General features: G+C 39.9%; 1 long non-coding RNA gene across 24 annotated transcripts in view; it reads left to right on the top strand.

Annotated features, from left to right (window-relative positions):
- The first annotated feature begins 795 nt into the window (after positions 1–795).
- Positions 796–24,844, top strand: part of LOC130457034 (uncharacterized) — a 32,172-nt gene continuing 8,123 nt past the window's right edge. For 3 of the 24 annotated variants that reach the window (XR_008915991.1, XR_008916010.1, XR_008915993.1), the window contains exons 1-4: positions 15,693–16,584; positions 16,672–16,745; positions 16,938–16,991; positions 21,342–21,585. This is a non-coding gene — a long non-coding RNA (uncharacterized LOC130457034). Of the gene's footprint in view, positions 1,117–10,615; positions 10,707–11,781; positions 12,266–12,374; positions 12,422–15,686; positions 16,585–16,671; positions 16,746–16,937; positions 16,992–17,678; positions 17,775–19,313; positions 19,380–21,178; positions 21,254–21,341; positions 21,586–23,434; positions 23,767–24,844 lie in introns of those variants that run through there. The other 21 variants (XR_008916003.1, XR_008916008.1, XR_008916009.1 and 18 more) reach the window with 21 other exon arrangements.

Here is a 24,844-nt window from a genome sequence, read left to right on the forward strand (position 1 = left end):
AGGCAACACCCCTGCCTGGCCCGGTTCACAGGACGTGTTGGTAAATCTGCTCTGTTTGCCTTTCTAATCATCTTTGCTCCCATCCCCAGAGCGCCATTTGTGCTTTCTTTGGCCAGCTTCCATTCTGGTCCTGAGTGAACCAGCCTCTGTTGCCATCTGGGGCTTGGGATGATTGCAATCTCAAGATGTTGCAAGGTCCAGTTTTACAGAGGCAGGGAGTGGCTGTGGCATGGCAAGTCTGGGAGAGTGGGTTGGGCTTGGTCCCTTCACTGGTCCAACAGGACTACCTCACCTCCCTTATCTCTCTTCCTTCTGCCAATCCCTGCTCTAAGTTTCTCACTAGCAAATGTATTCAGCCTTCCCTCGAGCCTATCAGAGTGAAGCTTCTGTGAAGGCTTCTCCCATCATACCCTTGACCAGAAAGGGCAAAACTCACTTTTTCTAACATTTGGGTACCTCCAGAATTCGCCTTTCCTGTGGCAAATCCCTTCAGAGCCCCTGGGAGCAAAGACATGGTTCTGAGCCATTTTTTAAATCCCAAACTTGCAGATAGATCCCTTCACTCATCGACTTCACTCACTATCCTTCAGATGGACTTGTCAGTCCATCAGTCGGAGCACCGACATCTGGTTAATGTTGTGAAGGAGGAGAAGAGATCATTTGGATTGGAAAATCCAGTCCAATCGGGGTTGCTAGCCTCGAGCCTAACCAGGGAAACCAATTCTCTGCTCTCCAAACAATAGGAAGATACACTCCGAGGGATTCTGGGTTCTGGGGCTGGAATGTTGGATTTGTCATCAGAACACTCAGCTCGCCAGCCACGGAGAATAGATCAGAGATCCATGATCAGCTAGTCAAACCCCATCACTTTACGTAAGAGGCAATCAAGAACCCGGGATGCTAACTCATTTATTTGAGGTCCTGCAGATGGGCAGCCGTAGAATCAGGCTCTGAAGGGCTCCAAGGCCCATGTGTTTTCCATCGAGCTACATTGTGGCTCCATTCCTGGACGTGGGGAACTCCAGGGTCCCGAAGGCCAAGGCACAAGATCTAGCCCAAGGCATGAGGTATAGCACAATAGGGAGAACATCGCGTCTGGAGTCCAATGACCTACGGGTGAGTCCCTGCTCTCATCTTGGGACCCACATGACCTTGGACAAGGAACTTCTTTTCCATGAGCCTCATTTTCCTCATCCATAAAAGAAAGGTGGGAGAGAGCTGGCCTAGATGACCTTTCAGGTCCCTACCTCCAGCTCTGATCCTATCAATTTCCCATGACAGACCTTTAGTAAAGTAAGTCTCCTTTGGGCAGAGCACCCTGACTTTACATTCAATTCTGTCCTTGCCCTTCTTATGAGAAAACATTGCTTTTTAGTTGAATTTTAGTAGCTGTGAAGTGCTTTATATACAGCAATTCATTTGAGACATCTAATTCCCTAGAGGTAGATCCTAGAGTTTTCATGATCTCCATTTCACAAAGGGGGAAATTGAGGCTGACTTGACCCTGGTCCTATTATTTCTAAATGGCAAGATCGGATTTGGGCTCTTTCTCCCTCTGGCTTCATTGAACACTGTCTATCACACTAGGTTCTCCTTCCTGGGACTTACAGGGACTTGTACCCCACAAGCAAATTTATTCATCATTCCCTTGAAGTCTGTGCAATTAAATATAGCTAATTATTTTAATGTAACTGGTTTTCTTTGTAATATATAGGTTTATATACATATTACATATGTGTGTGTAAACATATATAATGTATTTGAAAACCTCATTCTGAGAAGAGATCCACAGATTTTGCCATATTGCCAAAGGAATTGATTACCCAAAAAAGAGGTTAAGAACTACTCACATATAATTATTATAATATAATTAATATATAACATATCATAACATAACATGATATTATATGATGTGATATTATATGACACATATGGCATGGTATGATATGATACAATATAATGTAATATGTAGGATATGATATAATATATGATTATGATAGAATTAATATAAAATACAAAAATATTATATTATTCACAAGGTTCTAGGATTCTAAATCCAAACTTAAAAGGAACCTCTCAGGTCATTTAAATTGCCCTTCTCCCCTCAAGTAAAGATGAGGAAACTGAGATCCACAGAGGTTTAAATGACTTCTTCTAGATTATAGTGTCAGAGGCAGGATTTGAACCTGTGTCTTCTGATTCCTGAGCCAGAGCTTTAAAGGACTAAAAACAAAATGTTGTGCAAAGTCCAGAGTAGAAAAAACCATTACCAATTGCCTGAGATGGCCAGCCACAGAATTTCAAAGCTTCTTGGTCTTCCCACAAATACTTTCCTAAGTATTTTTATATGGATGTTTGTTTCTTTGCTGGCCATGAGAAAAAGTTCAAAAGCTTCATAAGTTGTGTTTTTTTGGAGAAAAACAAAAATGAATCTCTATTAAAGGAGCCTTTTTTTTTCTTTTGGAGTACCAAGAGAAATCATAACTTCCATTTTTAAAAACTTAAAACAAGAAGCCAGATTCTTCAGGAGATTGTCCCTCCTTTGTCAGGGTTCCAACCCCCCAAATCAATCTTTGATGCTTTGCATCCTAGTGGGGAGGGCTCTCCAAAGCTGTTTTAGAGGAACACAAGCTCTGGCAAGCCTTCCCAGTCTGGAAAGAATCCAAGTACATCCCTAGTGACAGATTGTGCTAGCATCTCAGAGGCAGCCTAACAAAATAAGGAGACTCTTATCTCCAGAAGGGTGGCTACTAAGCAACACAAGAAACAGAAAGAAGTACACAATTCAACAAGCCCCTTGGGCTGCTTTCATCTCCTTTCCAAAATCTATGCAATGATAATGGAGTGGCATTTTGAGATGCAAAAGTGGGTTCCAAGTATAACATGGTTCTTAGGTCAATAACGACTCAGCTCCTTTGACTTTATTTAATTTTCTCAGTTGTAAAATGAGGGATTAGATTCAATGATCTTTAAGGTCTCTTCTAACTCTGGAACTTCCTATAAACATTAATTGAACTATTGGTACATTTCAAAGGTGTCCAGTGACCAATGGTGACTTGTTGACAAAGGTCTGGCGCCGCATCCATCTTGAGAGAATGATGTGGGAAGAATGATATTAGATATAGACTCAGAGGACCAAGATTAATATCCCAGCTCACTACTTATTCCCTGGGTGACCCTGGACAAGACCCTCAGCCTCTCTGGGTGTCAGTCTCCTCAGCTATAAAATGAAGAAGTTACACTAGATGCCCTCTAAGATACTTTCTGGATCTGAATCTACTCTCATAGGATCCTGTGACTTTCTGGAAAGTCAGGAAACATAAGGATTGTAGAATTATATTCAGCAATTTTTAAATCTGGTGTAATACATGAGTCTAAACATGGTCACAAATCACAGCTTTTTAAAGATGAATTTAGTTCAAGGGAAACCCAGGGATGTCATGAGTCTGTTGCTAGAAAGGATGCGGCAAGATTGGAAGAGAAGCTTTGTTCTATCAAGGAACTTAGCTGAGGTAAAATAACCAAGGGGGAGGAAACATGCTCTCTTCATACTAAGCTCAGTTGTGCCTACACAACCAAAGGATTCTAAGTGCCATGGCCATTCTCCAAAACGTCATGCCCTTGGGTAAAGCCCCGTGCTTAGGGTTCTGAGAATTTATGAAGAAAAGCCCATGGTTCTTTATAGAAAGTCAAATGAATTGGTTTCATCAAGAAGCCACATAAAAACTGAGCCCTTTAGTCAGATCCATGTTGTAGTGTTTCTGATAAGCATGAGCGTAAAATTACAGCTTTATATGGCACTATCATTGCGAAAGATAAAGGACATAAATTCTATCAAAACCTGGAAGACCTTTCAAATCAAGTCAACACTAATAACATGTATAATAATATCTTTGCAAACCTTAGAGGTATATAAATACAAGTTATTATTATTATTACCATTATGATTGTATACAATGACTTCTGTGATGATATAGGACCATAATAGATCATAAAGTGAGAAAAGAGAAAACAGAGGATGAAATAAATGAGCAGAGAGGTAGGGAATCAGAGGGCAGAATATTGTCTATATCATCAGACATCTCTGTGTTTTTTCCTGAGCTTTGTTGTTGTCTTTGTTTTGAGGAAGTTCAGTTTCCACCAGGGTAGAAAGGAAGCATGGGGAAAAAATATCCGGAAATAAGTGTGAAGTAAAAACAAAAATATACCAATAATACTTAGTTTTTTTAAAAAAAGAAATAAAAAGCCCAAGGTTTGTAAAACTTACTAGAAGCTTCACACCTCTATTTGCTCACGTTTACTAAAAGAGAATCAGGCTATGCTAGGCACAATCATATACAAGGATCTCCCAAGAGTGAACCTGCTGGGACAGGAAATGTTGATCATGGATGAAGTTGTTGTTTCAGAATTCCCTGATGATTATTGGTTTATTCAAGTAAACATCAAAATTAACACCAATTAAAAGAAAGGATAATGGTGAGAAGACACTTCATGCAATTAATTATAGGAGCTCTAACCCAACCTGTTTAAAGCAGTGATTGACTAAAACATTAGGAAATGGGAAAATGAAGGATGTTGACTCTGATTAGCACCATTTCTTAGAAAAGTCTGGCCAAGGCAATAGTTTCCACAAACACAACCCAGAGACCATTTCAATCATCCTGCATGTTATTTTCATGCCATTTCAGAGACTTCAGCCAGATAAGAATGAGAAACAACAGGTGGATAGTCTGCATGCTACCTCCTCAAGAGATATTAGAAGAATGAGAAAGGATAAGAAAGTTAGGTCAATTCTCCATGGAAGATTCATGGGACTTGTAGTGGTAAAGCCAAGATGACAGAATAGAGAAAGTGTTCACCTGAGCTCTCCCAACATTCCCCTCCAAACAACTTTAAAATAATGCCTCAAATCAAAATTCTGGGATTACAACCAAGAATAATGTACCAAGCAAAATTGAGTATAGTTCTTTTCAAAGGGAAAAAATGGATATTTAATGAAATAAAGGAATTTTAAACATTCCTGAAGAAAAGACAAGAGTCAAATAGAAAATTTGTCCTTCAAAAACAAGACTCAAGAGAAACAAAAAGGTAAACATGAAAGAGAAATCAAAAGGGATTAAATAAGGTTAAACTTTTTATATAAGGAGATGATACCTATAACTTTTAAAAAATCATTGTTAGGGAAATTATAAGGATTCTACCTAAAGAGTGAATCAAGTATATTGAGATAGTGTAAAAAAAAATGAATAGGAAGAGAGATGCCTTGGGAAAAGCAAGAAGAGAGAGGAAGAATGGGGAAAATTATGTCACCTAAGAAAGGTATGTAAAGAAGAACTTTTACCTTGGAGAGGGATATGGTGGGGCAGCTCTTTTTGTGATGGCAAAGAATTGGAAAGTAAGGTGATAGTCTCTAATTGGTGAATTGTAGAACAAGTTATGTATATGATTGTGATGAAAACTATTATACTATAAGAAATGACAAGTAGGATGCTTTCAGAAAAACCTAGGAATAATTATGTGAACTCATGCAAAGTGAAGTGAACTGAACCAGCAGAACATTGTAAATAGTAACAGCAACATTGTAAGGATATGATGAACTGTGAAAGACTTAGCTACTCTGATCAAGACAATTATGCAAGACAATTCCAAAGGATCGATGATGGAAAATGCTATCCACTTCCAGGGAGAGAATTGATGAGCTCTGAGTGCTTATGGAAGCATACTTCTTTTTATTTTATTTTTATTTATTTTTTTCCTCTGTGTATGTGTGTGTATGTTTTGCAATGTGGCTAATATAGAAATGTGTTTTGCATACCTTCACGTATAATTAATATCGACTTGCTCAACTTCTCAAAGAGGATAGCGAGTTGGGAGAGAACTTGGAACTCAACAATTTAAAAAATGATAAAAGTTTCACATTCATTTGGAAATTAATAAAATAAAAATATTTTTAAATTTAGAAAAGAATGATGGAAAGACAGGTAAATATGGCATTCAATACTAGTAGAGAAATGCCATTAAGATATCAATATAAGTCCAGTCCCTCTTCGTGAATGAAGATAAAGATTAGTAATATGGGTTGTAGAACTATTAGTCGTAGAGGCCATTACTTTCCAAGTTCAAGGCAGGTGCTCATTCCTAGGCACATATATATCTGAATTTCTTCTTGAGAGTTCCTAAACTTCTCATAACATTGACTATATTATGAATATTAGGAGCCTTTTAAAGAAAATTAAATAACTTCAACATGTGGTAATGGAACAAGCAGCCCCAATTAGGGTTGGGGCACAAAAGTAGGGGCAGATTATTTAGGAAGGAAATTGATTAATCAGGGGCACATTCAGAAGTGAGTGGCCAGAATTGTGAGGGGTCTGTCAGCTTTGTAATATGAGGAGAATGTTTTTCTTGGAGAAATGGGTGCAATGCATGGGATAGAGAGGATGGATACCATCAAATATTTCACAGTATCAGAAAATCTGAGAGTCCAAAGGGACCATAGTGGCAATCTACTCTACATGAGACTTATCCCAATTATAGTATATGGTAGCCAGTGGTCATTCAACTTTTGCTGGAAGAGCTGTTATCTGTCAGAGGAAACAGAGATTCCTCACAAAAAACTAGGAGGTAGTTGTCTCATTATCTCTATTTTACAGATGAAGAAACTGAGGCAGATGAAGATTTAAGTGACCTCTCCAAGATCAACATAGCATAGACTTGAACTCAGATCTCCCTGACTCCAGGACCAACACTCGGTCCACTCTACCACCTAGCCACCCTTGGAGGAAATAAAATACATATTCCAATGAAATCACATATGCAACATTAAAGCAAAAAAGGCAAAAGATGTTGTCTTAATCCAAGCTGCCCACTGACTGTGTCACAAATTAGCTGTCATCTTAGAAATCTTCAAGACTAGGTTGCAGCCATGTTTCAATGGTTCTCTAAGCCTTGGACTAGATATGACCTTCCTTTCAGTTCTGAGATTCTCTGATTTTCCAAAGCTCAAAATCAGGGATCAGAACTGGAGGACATTTCTCCTGGCCACTGTTTGTCCTTACCGCACCTTTTCCCAGGAATCTGTGGCAATAAAGTGAATTATCAAGCACTTCCCATCTTGCTTGGCTTGAGTCCTCTCTCTAGAGCTGTCATCAATTGCTTGTATCAGCTTGGGAGTGAGCCAAGAATTAGGTCATGTTTTCGTCAGTGCAAGAAAGACCTGGCATACTTTGCCTTCATTTAACATACATCTACCCAGGGATGGCATTGCAAGGGTGACATCAGCAATGATATCAGTGAATGATAGTAGAATTCCAATGGATTTTCATAAGAGGTAGAGAAATAAAACAAATAAAATAAACAAACCAAAACATAAGGAAACCCCATGGGACATGCAGGTGAAAGGGAAGAATCAGAAATTTGGAGATTAAAGGACGGCGCTAGTCTTATGTATTAGAATACTTCAAAAAGACCTGCAATTTCATAGACATAGGTGACCTCACATCTAACCTCTGTTTGCCTCAGTATCCTCATCTGTAAAATGGGGATAGTCATAGGACCCATCTCACAGGATTGTTGTGAGAATCTAATGAAATCATATTGTAAAAAACCTAGCATAGTGCCTGGGACATAGCAGGCATTAGATAAATGCTAGTTACTATCTAATATAGCTCTCTACTTTCTAAGAGAGTTGGACTGTGATAGTGGGAAAAGTACTGGTCCGACAATCAAAGCTCCTGGGTTCAGATCTTCCTTTTACTGAGTGACCTTGGGTAAATCATTGAATTCCTCTAGGCTTCAGTTGCTTTACTTGTAAAATGGGAGATCAGACTCAAAGACCTTGTGGACCCTTCTAGCTCTCTCCATGTCCCCTCTAATAATGCAGGCTCTGTCCTATCCTGGGTCATGCTCATTCAAGCCCAAATAAGTCTCTCACAGCAGGGTCCCGGACCCAATGGTTGCAGAGAAGTCATCTGTAATTCTTGATAATTTCATGAAGACCAGCAGAACACAAAACCCCACATGAATTTTATCTGTCATACTTCTTCATATTATTGCTGTGCCAGATCAGCAACATGTCAAGAAAATCCTTTTGTGGGACTGGGATGTCCACAAGAGTTAGATGTTGTATATGTTTTTCAGACTTTTCAATCAGGTTGGCTGACTTTCTCTCTAAAAAGAATACTATTTGTCCTATGGGTTGGCTCTCTTAGAGTGCATGGGGGGGGGGGGGGATACCTGGGATAACAATGGTGTTGTAAGTAACAGAAAAAAAAATTAAAACCTATTTAAAAATTAAAAAATATACTAAGGAAAGCAGAATCAGAGCTAGATATGAAAAAGTGACTAGACCTGAGACATCAGTGACACGAGGAGTTCTGAGGTGAGGAAATCTCTACCGCTTCTGATGGGCACCTTCTCTACTGTCTTAAACAGTTACTAAGAAAAGGGAGAGGTGAAATGAGATAGGGACTGGACCCAGAGGGTCTTCCTGACTTCAAATCTAGGTCTGAAATTGCTCTACCAAAGTTTTCTTTCGGACTCCATGCCTAGCCACCATGTGGGAATCATGGATATCAGAAAGTATTCCATGTTACTGTAGGAATTGTATCCAGGGCCTGTCTAGAAATACCATTTGGCTTTTGTAAGATTAAAATTAATACCCACTAACTCCAAGTAATTTTTAATAAAGTTTGTTAATAATAACTTGAAGTTGAAGAAATACCAGAACAAAAATAAAAGCCTGAGTAGCCACATGAGAAAAATTCTCCTGCCTGGCACTCACTCCACCTCTACAAACTGCGATCACAGGAAAAGAGAGAGAGAGGGAAGAGCTACATCAAAATAAATCCTCCCTACTGTAAGGACGTAATGTGAGAAGGAACATGGGAAGCTGGGGAGCAAATTCTAATTATACAATCCCCCCTGTGATTCCATTGGGAAATGAGCATGAGGTATTGACTCTAAGACGGAAGTTAAGGGTTTAAAAAAATTATAAAATGTAATACTTGGAGTTATTGGATATTCATTTTAATCTTACACCTTGAAGGGCTTAAGAAAATGCTCATTGGTTAGCAGAGACTTTGAGTAATGGAAGCATATTATGTCCAGGTATGGGTTCTCTAATTTTAGACAGAGATGGATATTCTGTGGCTTAAAAAAATTGACATAATGTGATCCACAGGCAATAATGAGCATATTGTAGAATCAGACTTCTCAGACATTATAGATTCTTTTAAATGTCCCTACCCTTTGGATGCAAAAGGTGTAGCTTTGTGGTACAGTACATAAGAGTGTGGTGTCTGGAGTCAGAAAGACTCATCTTCCTGTGGTCAAATCCAGCCTTAGACATTTAATAACTGGGTGGCCCTGGGCAAGTCACTTCACCTTGTTTACCTCGGTTTTCTCTTTCCAAAATGAGTTGGAGAAGGAAATGGCAAATCACTTTAGTGTTTTTGCTAAGAGAACCCCAAATGGAATCATGAAGGGCTGGACACAGCTGGAATAACTCAGCCATATCACTGTGATCATAGAAGAAGCCAGAATAATGACTCTTGCCCAAACTCTGCAATAAAGATGGGTGGACTATCTCTAGAACTTGACCATCATTACATGTATCTTGGTTATCTACACCAACTGGATAGATTCCCAGAGTAAAACAGAAGGCACAGGGAAGACTGAATGGACTTTGGGGAATTATACATTTCTTTTAATGATCCTACACTTCTCCCTGAAACAAAAGCACAACTTTTTGAAACCAGTATTTATGAACACAAGCCATGGAGTGCCATAGCATTGAGAAGCACTCAAAAGTTCTTAGTGGCCGTGGGCATATGCCACATTATAAATGATGAGTTTACCAAAGAGTAGTTCATCTCACTTTGTCCAACTCCCTTAGAGGAACCATGGGTGTTGGGACGGAAAGGGGTTTGTGTTAGTGAGTATGTGTGTGTAGAGGGAATTATAGAATATAGCATATATTTTCTGATTTCTAGATGACACAGTAGATAAAGCATATAAATTCTGCAACAAACTGTGTGACCTTACACAAGTCACTTCTAACTTATCTCTCATCCTCAGTTTCCTCATCTTTAGCATAAGAAATTACCCCAGTCTTCTAAGAGTTTTTTTGAGAATCAAATGAGAGCAATATTTATAAAGCATTTTGAAAGTCTTTTAAGTGCCATAGAAATTATAATTATTCTTATTATTTTTGTTAACATATTGATTGGTTTACCAGGGGTCTCCCCTCTCTTTTTTCTTAAAAAAAGTTATGTTTGTTATGTGAGATGACTCTGGGAGAGGGAGGGGGGGATATAGGGAAGGGAATTTAGGTCTTGTAAAACTTGAAGATATCAATAAAGTTAATCTTTTTTAAAGCTTCATCAGAGATGCTTTTGAATGGGGGAAAAAAGATGATCTAGTCATGTAGTAAAAAGTGAGGAATGACTGTGGGCCAGTTCTTGAAGTACATTGGTCTCTATACAATTTCTAGAAGATGGGAGAAAGTGCCTCAAGGTGTTGAGTGGGATTCATGGGAGGAAAGAGATGTGAGATGGATGGCCAAGAATTACATGGGTTTGGCGAGCATGGATAGAAACAATTTGTATTGTTGCAGGGAATATCCACATCCATGAAAACACTGATCCAGTCAAATATGGGAGTATTAGGACACCCTGAACCTTGAAAGAATAAAGTGATTTGGAAAGGTAGGGAGAAAGGAATAGCTTTGTGTCGATGCACAGAGGTGGAAGATGGGATGTTGATGTTGGGGAAGAGCTAGATGTATCAAACATGAAGAAGCACAATGTGAAACAAGCTAGGAAAGGGAAATGAGAATCTCAAGAGGGAAGACCTTGGATGCTGAGGAATTCTAATTTTACCCTGGAGAAAATAGAGTCCTTGAAAGAGCAGAGGAGTTAACAGTGATCTGAATCTCATCAGAGCTCCCACAGCCTTGTTGACCTAGACTATTCACTAAGTACTTTATTAGTGCAAAGTACCATTTTTTACCCACATCTATTTTGGGTCTATCGGAACAGATTTTAAATTTCTTGAGGCCAGAAACCAGCATTTAGTTTTGAGTGGTAGTTTTAAGAATAGCAAGAATGATAATACCCAACATTTCTTTCTATGGTGCTTTAAGATCTGCAAAAGCACTTTACATATGCTCTGTCTCATTTGAGCTTCACAACAGCCCGAGAGGTCAATGCTATTATTATCCTGATTTTACATTTAAGGCAACTGAAACTGAGAAATGTTAAGTGACTTGTCCAAGGGTCACACAGCTGCTCTTACGTGTCTGAGGAAGGATTTTGTTTGGGTCAAGAGTTATTAGACTCAGATCTTCCTAACTCTAAGTCCAGCACTCTATCTACTAATTGCATCTATCATCTTCGTACTGTTACCAACTATCAGCAGATCTGGCAGGTTCCTTTGAGCAGGGGCTCAAATACTACCCTCATGACCACCACATAGGAAAAAGGGACACAGACTTTGGACACAATATTCTCTCTTATCTCTCTCCACCAGGGGTCTTTTTGCTTTGTTAACCCTTGAAACTCTTTAAAAACTTGAGTGGGAGTAGGTAGGTATTAACCCAGTATTTTGTTTTTGTTTTAAATCCCCCCAACAATCGTGCTATTGAACCAGCTCACATGAAATATAGCTGTCCAGAAAGCAACCATCTTATTTGGTTACCAAGGCAACCCTATCTGCTTATGACGTCATGGAAGAAAGAAGCTTCAGGTATTTTATCTTGTCAGGTTGCCAAGGCAACTGCATCGTTGGCCTCTTATATTTGAGGGCACAGCAAAGACAGAAATGGTGTGAGAGCCTCCTTTCCCCCTACAAACCACAAGAGACTGGAGGAGAAAATTATTAAGGAGATAGAATCTTAGCAGAAAAAAAGTAGAGGAAAAGAAAATTGTATCCTGTTGGATGAATTATAGGAGCATAAATTTAAAGCTGGAAGAGACTTTAGTTGCTCATAGTCATATATTGAGAGCTGGTAGAACCCTAAGAGGTCATCAAGTCCAGTTCTCCCTTTTTAACAGATGGGGAAACTGAGACTCAGAGAGGAAAAATGACTCACTCAAAATTAGAGATCTATTACTACAATGGCAGGATTTGAACCTAGAACTTCCTGTTTCCAAGGCTAGCATATGATCCACATAGTAAGTTGATTTCCATCATGATAGATAGCCAGTTAATTATATCTGATGATCTGATTTCACATTCTTCTCTAACTCACAGCATCATCTGAGTGGTAGGTATTGCTGAACTTATTTCCTTCACAGCCATTCTTTTAAAAAATATTATATTTTTCCAATTACATGTAATAACAACTTCCAACATACATTTTCTGAAATTATAAGATCCAGATTATCTCCCTCCTTCCCTTCGCTCTCCACTCCTGGAGATGGTAAGCAATTTGATCTGGGTTAGACATGTATTTATCATGCAAAACTTACTTCTATAATTCATTATTGCTGTAAGCGAATACTTATATATATATAAAACCAAAACATATATATATATATGTGTGTGTGTGTGTGTGTGTGTGTGTGTGTGTGTGTGTATAAAACCAAAACCAACAAATAAAAACCACAAAGAGACTAAAGTGGAAAATAGTCTACTTTGATCTGCATTCCAACTCCAGCAATTCTTTCTCTGGAGGTAGATAGCATTCTTTGTCCTAAGACTTTGGACATTGTCCTGGATCATTGTGTTGCTGAGAGTAGTTCTCTTCCACAGTTGATCATCATATAATATTGCTGTTACTGTTTACAGTGGTTTCCTGGTTCTGCTTATTTCACTTTTCATCAGTTCATGTAGGTCTTTCCAGCTTTTCATTCTGTTTATCATCTCTTATAGCACACAATATTCCATTCGCCACAATTTGTTAATCCATTCTCCCATTGATGGACATCCTCTCAATGTCCGATTCTCTGTCACCACACAAAGAGCTGCTATATTTTTGTACAAGTAGGTCCCTTCCCTCTTTTAAAAAAAATCTCTTTGGGATACAGATTTAGTAATGCTATTATAGGATTAAAGAACATACAGGCATAGTTTTATAGCCCTTAGGACATAGTTCCAAATTGCCCTCCAGAACTTTTGAATCAGTTCACAACTCCACCAATGAGTTAGTGTTCCAATTTTGCCCCATCCCTTCTAACATTTATCATTTTCCTTTACTGTCATATTGGCCAATCTGATAGCTTCACAGCCATTCTTGAGCAGTCAATCATCTCTCTGGCCTGAGCTTCTGAGCTTCTGCTGCCTGACTGCTACCCATAATGCTACCCAATTCTTATTTTAACTCAGTAGGTGAGCTCTGAGGGAATTTTCTGATTTAGTCCTCGACATTGATCACTCCTTGCTTTTGGATTTACTGGTCTTGGGTTTGGATCAATTTACCACTTGGTTGGACTCTTCTATTGATTTATGGACTCTTCTCTGGCTTTGTATGTGGCCTAGGTCTGACTCAGGTACCCAGTAATCATGGTAATTTTTTGAATCAAGGTAATAATTTGAAGAATTAAGAATGAAGAAAATAATTTAATTTGATTGGCCTCAGATAGAGTTAGGGAAAATGGAGGGAAGTCGCATGAAGGTAAAGAAGGACTTCTGGGTCAAGTGACCAACAAGATGGAGGACTAGACATTTTCTCTGATTCTCATCATCTCTCAAACCTTTCCAAAATAGCAATCGTGTGTCAGAGATAAAGGAATTGTCAGCTGTTTCCATGGTCTAGGACTCCAGGCATCCAGAAGAAGTAACAACCTGATGAACTAACATAGCACCACTCATCACTCAGCAGTTCTCCTATGACTCATAATGCTCTCAATAGCAGTGCTTCACAAGGCTACCCAAGAGCTTTCAACAGAAGTCAGCTCTACCCCCGGACCCTCTTGTGTGCTCTGCTGCCCTTTCCCTAGTGCCACAGAGATCTACATTCCAGGTGGCAGACACTTGAGCAGGGTGCCAAAGTAGTTTGGCAATATTCGATATACAATAGCACTCATGCAGATGTATATGTATGGCTATGTGGTACCTCACTAGACCTGATAGAAAGAGCCCAGCATCCATATGGGGCCAGCTGTGTTCCCGCAGAAGTCTTTTGGAGCAGAGACCAAAGGCAGGTGAACCATGACTTGTACAGGTTGGGAGGAGGCTCAGAGAATTTGAGATCCAGCCCCCAAGAAAATTATCATCAGAAAGGAGTCAGAAAATGACCAAAAGGGGGAAATAAGGAAAAACACTGAAATTCCCAAAGATTTCAGGAAGAAGAAAACTCAATTATAGACTTTGAACATAAACAGATGGACCAACAGGGAAGTTGCTGATAGCAAAAATGGATATAACCTCTAGATCAGTTAAGGGGTTCAGACAAGTATGACTATATATTACAGAATAAAGGAACATGAAATCAACATCTGGTGAGTTAGAGGACCCTGTGGATTCCCAGTAGAGCAGGGAACCATGACAGGATGTGCCCAAATGGTTTAAAAGAGAAATGAAAAGGGAATGTATGATCTACACAGCAGAAATAATTGGGAAAGAACTTGAATACACACTGGCAAGTCTCCAAAGAGAAACAAAAGCGGGTCACCAATTGATAATGCAGATATAGAGAAGAGAAGGATGCTCTGGAAAATCAGATATAGGTTAGCTTTCAGGGAAATGTCCTAATGATTAGATGGAATGGATTTCTTTGGAGAAAAAAGCAAATTTTCCCTCAGTAGACATCTTCCAGCAAAGATTTATGGCAAAGGGAGGTTGTAGAGTTGACTTTTATTCCAAGATGACCTCTATAGTCCCTAAATTCTGTGGTTCTTTAATTCTGATGCCAAATTTAACACACGCACACACACTTGATATTTATATCTTTATACCCATCACATCTGAGGCTCACAAAAACCCTATGAAATAGGAAATCTAAATATGATGATCTCCAGCTTCTAGATGAGAAGCCTGAGACTCCGAGTGGTTAAATGATTTGTGAAAGGTCACACAGATAATAGGCAGGAGGGGTGAGATTTGAACCCTGATCCTCCTGAGGCTGAACTCAGTCCTCTCTCTATTAGTGTATGTTTGTCAGTTTCCACTTTACTATGATAGGAACAATACTGTTTTGCTCTAATCCTTTAGTTTACAAAGTAATCTATATTATCAAGTGAAAATAGCCTTCTGAAGAGACTTCTCCTTTCATATTCTCTCTAGTACTTTCATTGCATAAGCCAAGGCTGCATGTATGACCCACCTTCCTTTCCTGTGATATGGATGACATTATGTTTGAAACCTGTCGGCTTCCTATTTTTCATGAGTTCAAACATTTTAGTAGGACACTCTCTTCTTACCTCCTTTTCTCTGAAGTATTGATCCATCCTCTTCGAAATGGCTCATTGTATCCACCTGGTCTTGAAAAAGAGCTAACCATTCATCTGTACTTGAGCCCCAACTTTTCCCAGATATTCCTTGTCCTTCTTATGGATGACCATCTTCCACTTTGTTAGTAAACTAGATGGTCGAGCTCCATGGGCAACTCAGTCCCTATCACCTATAGAGGGGAAAAAAAAATACAACTCTTCCTTCAGTTAAAAATGATGACCACCATCACCCTGTGATGTCATAAGCAGGGGCCATTACTGTGACAACATCCTGTGGTGTTGGATCCAAGACAGTTGGATTCAGAGTAACATGTGGTATAATATACCCTTCCCATGATGGAGCATGGCTTTTTATTTTGCTGAAATGGCTTTCCATTTTTCATTTTATTTGACTAGAGAGCTGTTCTTTCTGAAAATGACCTAGATGATTTAGTAGACTATAAGCTCACTATGAGACAACAGTGTGGTTTCTCTCTGCTTAGACTTGTAATATGGCAGCCCCAAATTGCTGCTACTTTAAGAGAGAGAATATCCAAAACATGAGAAGTGATGGTCCTCTTGCCCTCTGTTCTGGATGCACCACATCTAGAGTGTTGTGCTCATGTTCAGGGGATATCAGGGAATGATACATGTAAAAACAAAAGAGACAGTGAGGGTTCAGATTGCAGTGAAAGCTTTAATAGCAAATGAAGGAGTTTATGTCTTTGATCTTTGAATTAATAGGGATTTATTAAAGGGTGAGAGAGAGAGAGAGAGAGAGAGAGAGAGAGAGAGAGAGAAAGAGAGAGAGAGAGAGACAGACACAGAAATATAAACAGATGGAGACAGTGACAAAAAGAGAAATAGATAAGACACAGAGAGAAACTGAAATAGAGAGACAGAGGCAGAGAAAGAGAAACAAAGATAGAGATGTGGTATGAACTATGCTTGTCAGTTCTCTTAGTTCTGTGATATTGGAACATGCTATTTTTTCTATGTCTCAGTGCCTCATTCCATCCACAAAAGAGACTGTAAAGTCTTTGAGGTGTGGTCTGGTTCTTGTGTCCTATTTTTGCATCTCCTTCGCTTGCCTCAGACGGTGCCTTGTATTTGGCAAAGGCTTAATATTTGTTGGATGGAATTGTTATAAATAGGAATGGGCATAGGAATACTTATGTGACCTTGGTTGAGTCACTTCATCATGCCAATTAAGGTATGGAATCCTGTAAGATATTGCATGCACCTACTTCACAATAACTTCATGAGATATAGAGCACTAGGTTCGTTATTCCCATTTTAGAGATGAAGAAACTGTGTCTGAGAGAAATGATGGTCACACAGCTTATATATGTGAGAGCCAGGATTCGAATTCAGGTAACCCAAGTTTAACCACAGTCATCTTTCATAGTCTCGATTTCCTTGTTAGTACATTTAGTTATTTCTCTTATTCTGCCTTCATCACAATAGCGTTGTGAGGGTTAAGCTGAGACACTGAATATGTGGCAAAGTCTTTTGGTTTATAAAGGTGCATCTACTTCAAAACTTCTCTTTCTCATCTTTCCACAGTCTGACTTCCAACCTCGTCATTCAACGCAAACTGCTCTCTCCAAAGGGGAAGAGGTAAGCATTTATAGGATGCCAACTATATACCAGGCACTGTGCTAAGTACCTTACAGATTTCATCATCTCACTTGATAAGAGCCATCAAGTTACCAGTGCTCTCTTAACTGCCAAATCCACTGGTCTTTTTTTTAATCTTCATCCTTCTTGACATCTCTGCCATTTTTAATGCCATCTATTATCCTTTTCTCCTTGAATACTTTCTTTCCTCTAGGTATGGAAATCTAGAAACTACTTTGGCCTGGTCTTCCCTTCTCCTTGTCTGACCTAATTCAGTCCCCTTTGGTGGATCCCCAACAAAGTCATGTTCATCAAATTTGAGTATCCCCCAGAGCTTTGGCCTGGGTTCTCTTCTCTCCTCTACCATTTTATTTGGTGATCTCATTAATTCCCATGGATTCTAATATCATCTCTATGATCTACTTATCTAGCACTTACCTCTTTCTCAACCTCCAGAATGGCTTGCCAGTTGCTTATTATAAATATCAAATGGTATTTCCATTCTGAATACATCTTTTTCATGTTGGTTACAAATTGAATTTATAAAGGTCAAATAAAACTTGATTATATGGAAGCCCCATCAAGTGACTTGAATGCTAGCCATTCCGACCCCCCACAAAAGATAGAAGTAAATAGTGAGGTCTTTAACCAATATACCATGATTCTGAACATGCCATTTCTTTACAGGAAAAAAGGAAGAAAAACACACAACATAATATTTGCTCTTCAAATCCCTTGGGGAATGAGCCCTTTTAGAGAATTAGGTTTGTCCATATAACTAAGGTACTCCTTAACCTTATTTTAACCAAACTTATTTTAATTATTTTGTATTATTGTAATTATTTTGTATTATTGTAATTATTTTGTATTTTAATTAATTTGTATGGAAAATGTTTTAAAATGTATTATTTCAGAGCAGCTAGCTGGCTCAGTGAATAAAGAGCCAGACCTGGAGATGGGAAGGTCCTGAGTTCAAATCTAGCCATAGATACTTCCTACTTGTATGACCCTGGACAAGTCACTTAACCCCAGTTACCCAGCCCTTGCTTCTCATTAGCCTTGGAATTGATACTTAGTATCAATTCTAAGAGAGAAGGTAAGGGTTTTTAATTTTTTTAAATTGCTTCTTACATTCTTTCTTTTCATTCTGTATATACCTTAAACTTAACATTTCCAAAACCAACTCATTATCTTTCCACCCAAATCCTTCCTTCTTCCCAACTTCCCTATTACAACTAAGAGCACCATCATTCTCCCAAGTGAACCAGGATCCAAACCTACATGGCATTCTTGACTTCTCCCTTTCTCTCTAACCTCATATCTAATCAATTGCCAGATTCTGTCCATTTTCCTTCATCTAACACCTCCTATGCCTCCTCATCTCCTCTGACCCTGCTACCACTCTGTTGGAGCCACTTCACAATCACATCATTTCAATAGCATGCTGCTTGAACCTCCTGCCACAAGTCTCTGTCCATTCCAGTTCATTCTCCACTCGGCTGTCCGAGTGATATTCCTAAAGCCTAGATGTAACCATGCCATATCCCTTCTCCACAAACTCTAGGGACTCCTATCACCTCTAAGATCAAAGATAAAATCTTTTGTGTGGCCTTCAAAGCCCTTCAGAACCTTTCCAGTCTTATCTTAAATCCATCCATAAATTCAGAGATCTAATTATATTGGCTCCTTCCTATTCCTTGAACAAGACACTTCAACTCCTGACTTGAGGGCAGCATTGGTGAGGGGTTTTTGAGTTTAAGTGCTTGGAGGGCAACTTCAAGCTGTCTGTGAGCCCCCACATTTCCCAAGAGAATAGAGGGAGGAAATGCTCACTTTGGATAGATGGACAGAGGGGTGGGACAGGCAAAAAATGTCCTCAGGAGCTGGGAAGAGGGGGAATGAAGTAGCTCCCCTGTGCTGGGGCCGGCATGTGTGCCAGTACTTTGCCTATGCTGTTCTAGGGTACTTTCATTGGCTATCTGTCTCCCATGCCTGGTATTTTCTCCCTTCACATCTCCCTGGCTTCCTTCAAGTTATACTTAAAAGCTCACTTACTAGAAGAAACTTTCCCCAATTACCCTTATTGCTAATAAATAATGACAACAACCATGATGACAACAACAGCTAGCATTTGTATACATGCTTACTAGGCACCAACCATTGTGCTAAGTAAGCACTTTGCAAATATTACTTCATTTAACCCATAAAACAACTTTGTGAGGTAGGGGCTATTATTATCCTCAGTTTACATTGAGGCAAGGGAGGCAGTTAGGGGGTAAAATGACTTGCCCAGTGAAGCACTGAGGCAAAATTTGAACTCAGGTCAAGTGGAGCACTCTACTGTGTCACCTAGCAGCTTTAAGAAGAGCATTCCAAGCTGATATAAAGGTAAGGAGATAGATGGGAGATACTGGAGTAGAAATAGGCTGATGCAATTGAACTGTAGAGTACTTGGAAAGGGATTATGCTTAAGAAGGCTGGAAATGCAGGAAGAAGTGCGATTTTAGAGAGTTCTACATTTTGAACAGAGGGCTTTCCATTTTATTTTACTGGCAATTGATGTTTTTTGGAGTAGAGAAGAGGGGTCTTGTAGTGATCTACTCCTAATTTCCACATATCAGCCCCATTTCTGACATCTGGATCAATCTAGAATTGCCCTCATCCACCTATCACGTGACATCCCTTCGAACATTTGAAGGCAGCCGTGTGTCATTTTCCCCATAACTCTCTTTCCCAAGTCTTCTACTCTAGGCTAATTCCAATTCACTCAATTATTTCTAAGAGGAGGTCATGGCATTTCCAGTCCTCTCTTCACCCTTCAACCTCTTCCTTAACCAATAGCCTTGTTTGAGAGGACTGAACAGGATGAAATGCTCCAGATATGACTGGACTAACATGAACATGCAGAGTTAGACTATCACCTCCTTCAGTTCAGACACTACCTCGGCCACTGCAGCCCAAGAGAGCATTCACTTTTTAAATGAACTGGACCATTCTCTTGGCTCATATTGAGCCTGGGATTAATTAAAGCCTCAAGGTCTTTTTGTCATGAATTGCTCCTATGTGAAGGCTTCCCTTTTCTAGACTTATGCAATCAACTTAAAAGAAACTAATGGACATGATTATAGGAATTTACATTTATCTTTGTTAAATGTCCCCATGGTTTTGTCCCACCCATCTAAGTTGCCAAGATCAGTTAGAGTTCAGACTGATATCTAGCAAAATATTTATCTGTCCTAGCTTTGTCTCCCCTCCCAATCTGACAAACATACCTTCAAGGTTATCACCTAATTCACTGATTTAAAAAAGTGGTGAATAGGGTGAGGCCAAGGACAAAACTCTTCCTCATTCCATTAGACAGCTCCCTCTGTGATCACGTTGATCTGTAACACTCTTGACTATAGTTGCTTAACTAGTTACATCATCCAGCTCTGATTGCCCTGAATTATCAACTGAGACTTCATGAGGGGCTTTCCCAGATTACACACAGAAATCACAAAATGATACATCCTTCCCCAGGCTGGAAGTGCTTCTGCTTTGCTTTCAGTGGCTTTTAGTTCTACTGCAGCTAAGAATTTCTTGTCCAGAATTAAGCATCCCTCACACTTCTCAGTCTCTCCCATATCATACCTCAAGGAGTTTCTTTAGCTCCTTTCCAGCAATCCTTGAAGCTTGATCAGCTATTAGAATGTAAGCTCCGTGAGAGCAGAGACTGTTCTAACTTATGTTTGCATCTCCAGTATTTAGTATAATCCTTGGCGCTCTCTCTCTCTCTCTCTCTCTCTCTCTCTCTCTCTCTCTCTCTCTCTCTCTCTCTCTCTCTCTCTCTCTCTCTGTCTCTCTGTCTCTCTGTCTCTCTCTCTCTCTCTTTCTCTCTCTATCCCCCTCCCTCCTTCCCTATCCCCCTCCTTCCCTCTCTTTCTCTCATTTTCTCTTTCTCTCTTTCCATCTCCCTCTCCATCTCCATCTCTCTCCTCTTTCTTTTTCTTTGTCTCTCCCACATTTCCTCTCCTCTTTCTACCTATCCATATGTATGCATATATTTTATATTTATAAATTTTTATAAAAGATATTTATATTATAAATTATAATATTTATATTTCTAAAAAGATATATTTATTTATTTTTATTTATAAAATATATAATATGTGTATATGCACCTACATATTATTATGCCTCTCATACAGGTTCATTGTGGGGAAAGTTTTGCAACAACCCTTAAAGCATTTAATAAAATGGACAAATGTGATGATTTCAAGAGAGTGAGGATATGAAAAGAAAAATGAATCAACTCTTCCTAAGTCTTTCAAGGAGGCCCTGAATGTCTCCTTTCTTCTCTCGCCCCTCTAGGCTCACTTGCTATCATCTCTCCAAGATTAAAGTGAAAAGGCCAGGCATCTGAGATTGGTACTGGATTAACATGAGGGCTAGCTGAGAAGAGTCATGGCCACCATTATCTTGGAGACGTTAGAAAGGATGGATCAAAAGTTCATGGGACCAGTGCTGGAAAGGGCCTCAGAGGTCATCCAATCCAACCCTTTCTTTATACAGATGAGGAAACTGAGGCCCACGGAAGCCAAGTGACTTGTCTAAGGTAAAATCTCATTTACAGATGCTGAAGTGGAGGGAGGTTAAATGATGCACCTAAGTATATCCATTAGTCCTACCTATTATTTTATTGATGAGGAAACTGAAGATCATAGAGGTGGAGAGATGTTCCTCAGGTCACACAGCAGCTTGAAAAGGAACTTGGTCTAAAGCCCAAGCTTCCTGCATCTTGGTGCTATGTTTCCATCATGGAAGCCTGGGAGATCAGCCCTCATGGGCTGCCCTTCTGAGTGTGTCTCTAGCAGAGGTATAATCCTGGGCTCTGTAGTGCTGATGAAAGAAAACATTCTAAAGTGATAGTGTCTGTCCTTCCCTCAGCCATTCTGCTCCTCCAGCTTCCTCCAATTCTCAGCTCAAATCTTACTTTCTGCAGAAGGATTTCTGTGGTCCTTCTAGAGGCTATCTGTCTGCCTACCAGTCTGTAAATCTCTGTCTCTGTCCCTGTTTCTATCTCTGTCTCTCTGTCTCTCTGTCTCTGTCTCTGTCTAGCTATCCATCTATCCACTCTCCATCTATCTATCCACTCCCACTCTCTTTCTCTCTCTGTCTCTGGCCCTGTCTCTATCTCTGTCTCTCTGTCTCTGTCTCTGTCTAGCTATCCATCTATCCACTCTCCATCTATCTATCCACTCCCACTCTCTTTCTCTCTCTGTCTCTGGCCCTGTCTCTATCTCTGTCTCTCTATCTCTCTGTCTCTGTCTAGCTATCCATCTATCCACTCTCCATCTATCTATCCACTCCCACTCTCTTTCTCTCTCTGTCTCTGGCCCTGTCTCTATCTCTGTCTCTCTATCTCTCTGTCTCTGTCTAGCTATCCATCTATCTACTCTCCATCTATCTATCCACTCCCACTCTCTTTCTCTTTCTGTCTCTATCTCTGTTTCTCTATCTCTGTCTCTGTCTCTCTATCTCTGTCTCTCTGTCTCTGTCTCTCTCTGTAGCTATCCATCTATCCACTCTCCATCTATCTATCCACTCCCACTCTCTTTCTCTCTCTGTCTCTGGCCCTGTCTCTATCTCTGTCTCTCTATCTCTCTGTCTCTGTCTAGCTATCCATCTATCTACTCTCCATCTATCTATCCACTCCCACTCTCTTTCTCTTTCTGTCTCTATCTCTGTTTCTCTATCTCTGTCTCTGTCTCTCTATCTCTGTCTCTCTGTCTCTGTCTCTCTCTGTAGCTATCCATCTATCCACCTCTCCATCTATCTATCCACTCCCACTCTCTTTCTCTCTCTGTCTCTGGCCCTGTCTCTATCTCTGTCTCTCTATCTCTGTCTCTGTCTCTGTCTCTGTCTCTGTCTCTGTCTGTCTAGCTTATCTATCTATCCACCTCTCAATCTATCTATCCACCCCCTCTCTTTTTCTCTGTCTCTCTGTCTCTGTCTCTCCATTGAACAACCAATCTAGTTATCTCTTCATCTGCCTGTCTTCCTTGTCTCTCGATCCCCTCATCCGAAGAGGAGCTCCTTGAAGGAAGATCCCATTGAAACCCCTTCTTTACAGGCTCACTGGCTGGCACAGTGTCTGGCACACAGAAAGCTCCTGATTAGTTGTTGAGAAGCCAGTCTCCGCCCCGAGTGCCCACGGTCAATGCCAGGTTCCTCCACGAGGTGGCGGAAGAAAACCACGGGTACAGCTAGCGAGCACAAATCAGTTTAAAAAGGTGGACCCCAAAGGAGGATAACAGTGGGTTCCTCATTTTGTAGTTTGTTTTAAATTTTGCAAACAGCTCTCCATGTACTATGGCCTTGGAGCTTTACTAGCACCCATAGAGATAAAATGGGACAATAAGGATGATTATCCTAATGATTACTGTTATCCCTACTTTTTACAGAAATGGAAACAGGCTTGGAGAGATTAAAAGTTCAAATCTAGCCTCAGACCCCTTACTAGCCGTGTGACCCTGGGCAGGTCATTTAACCCTATTTGCCTCAGTTTCCTCATCTGTAAAATGAGTTGGAAAAGGAAATGGCAAATCCCTTCAGGATCTCTGCCAAGAAAATTCCAAATGGGGTCACAAAAAGTCGAACATGACTGAAACGTCTCCCCGACACACAACCAAGGGTGACTCAAGTTGTTTCAAGAGCCCGGATTCAAAGCCAGATCTTCCTTCATCGGGGCCCAACCAGTCATGGGCCTCTCCTTGAGATAACAAAGACAAGGATAGTAAGTAATACCCAACTAGAATTTAGCTAACATTTTCATCTGTTCCTTCCCACAACCCTGGGAGGTCGGCCCCATTTTGATGCTTCTGTTTACAGATGAAAAGAGTGAGGCAAACAGAAGGGAAATGACTTGTCCAGGGTAATACAATAAGTGGCTCTGGCCTGATTTGAACTGCAGGTAGAGGTACTAATACTAGAGGTATTATTAGCCCCATTTTATAGATGTGGAAGCTGAGTTTAGAAGGAAACGTGACTTGCCTGTAGTCACACAGCCACAAAGTATCAGTGGCAGGTTACAAAGCCAGATCTTCAGAACACTTTTCCCTCTAATCATTTCTAGCCCTTTCAGTCGATGACTTCTGGAAATCACAGCTTTTCTCATTTAAATAAAAACAGAAGTGCACCCATTGCCCTCCTATTTAACGTTCGATGGCTTTCTGCACTGGGTTCTTTAAATTCTGCTCTTATGAGGGTAGGAGGGATCTCAAAGCCCATCTCATCTAAATTCCTCAGTTCAGAGATGGGAAAATGAGCCCAAGCAGGTATTATTGGGATTCGAATCCAGGTTCTTTGATTCCAAAGTGCATGCGAGCTCTTTCTTCTGTTCCTCGACCATGTTGAGAGCCTTCACTGAGCCCCAGCTGAGGAAAAAAATGGACAATGGCTTTCTCTCCTAACACCATCCAATGAATCAGGGCATGTTTAATAACCGGCTCTCGGGAAGAAAAACAGATGAATGTATGCATGACAGCTTAATCTGCATTATTAATATTTCCTTCATCACTTTCTTAAGCTTTGACTATCAACAAAGCGATAAATCAAGTTTTCTGGATGAGCTTGTGTGAGTCAGCTCCAGCACACCATTGCCATGAATCCTAGTTTGCATTTATTAAGCACCTTTTGTGTGCACTCTGTTGCACATGAAATACAATATTAAATTAATTAAATATAATATATATTTATAATTAATTAAATACAAGTTAAAATCTATAATATATAAATATTGGTAAATAAATAAAAATTGCCACTGCCCTTTAGGGAGCTGCCACTGACCTGGGCAGAGACAATGGGTGCCATTG

This window comes from Monodelphis domestica, chromosome 2, assembly GCF_027887165.1.
Source record: "Monodelphis domestica isolate mMonDom1 chromosome 2, mMonDom1.pri, whole genome shotgun sequence".
Classification (NCBI taxonomy): domain Eukaryota; kingdom Metazoa; phylum Chordata; class Mammalia; order Didelphimorphia; family Didelphidae; genus Monodelphis; species Monodelphis domestica.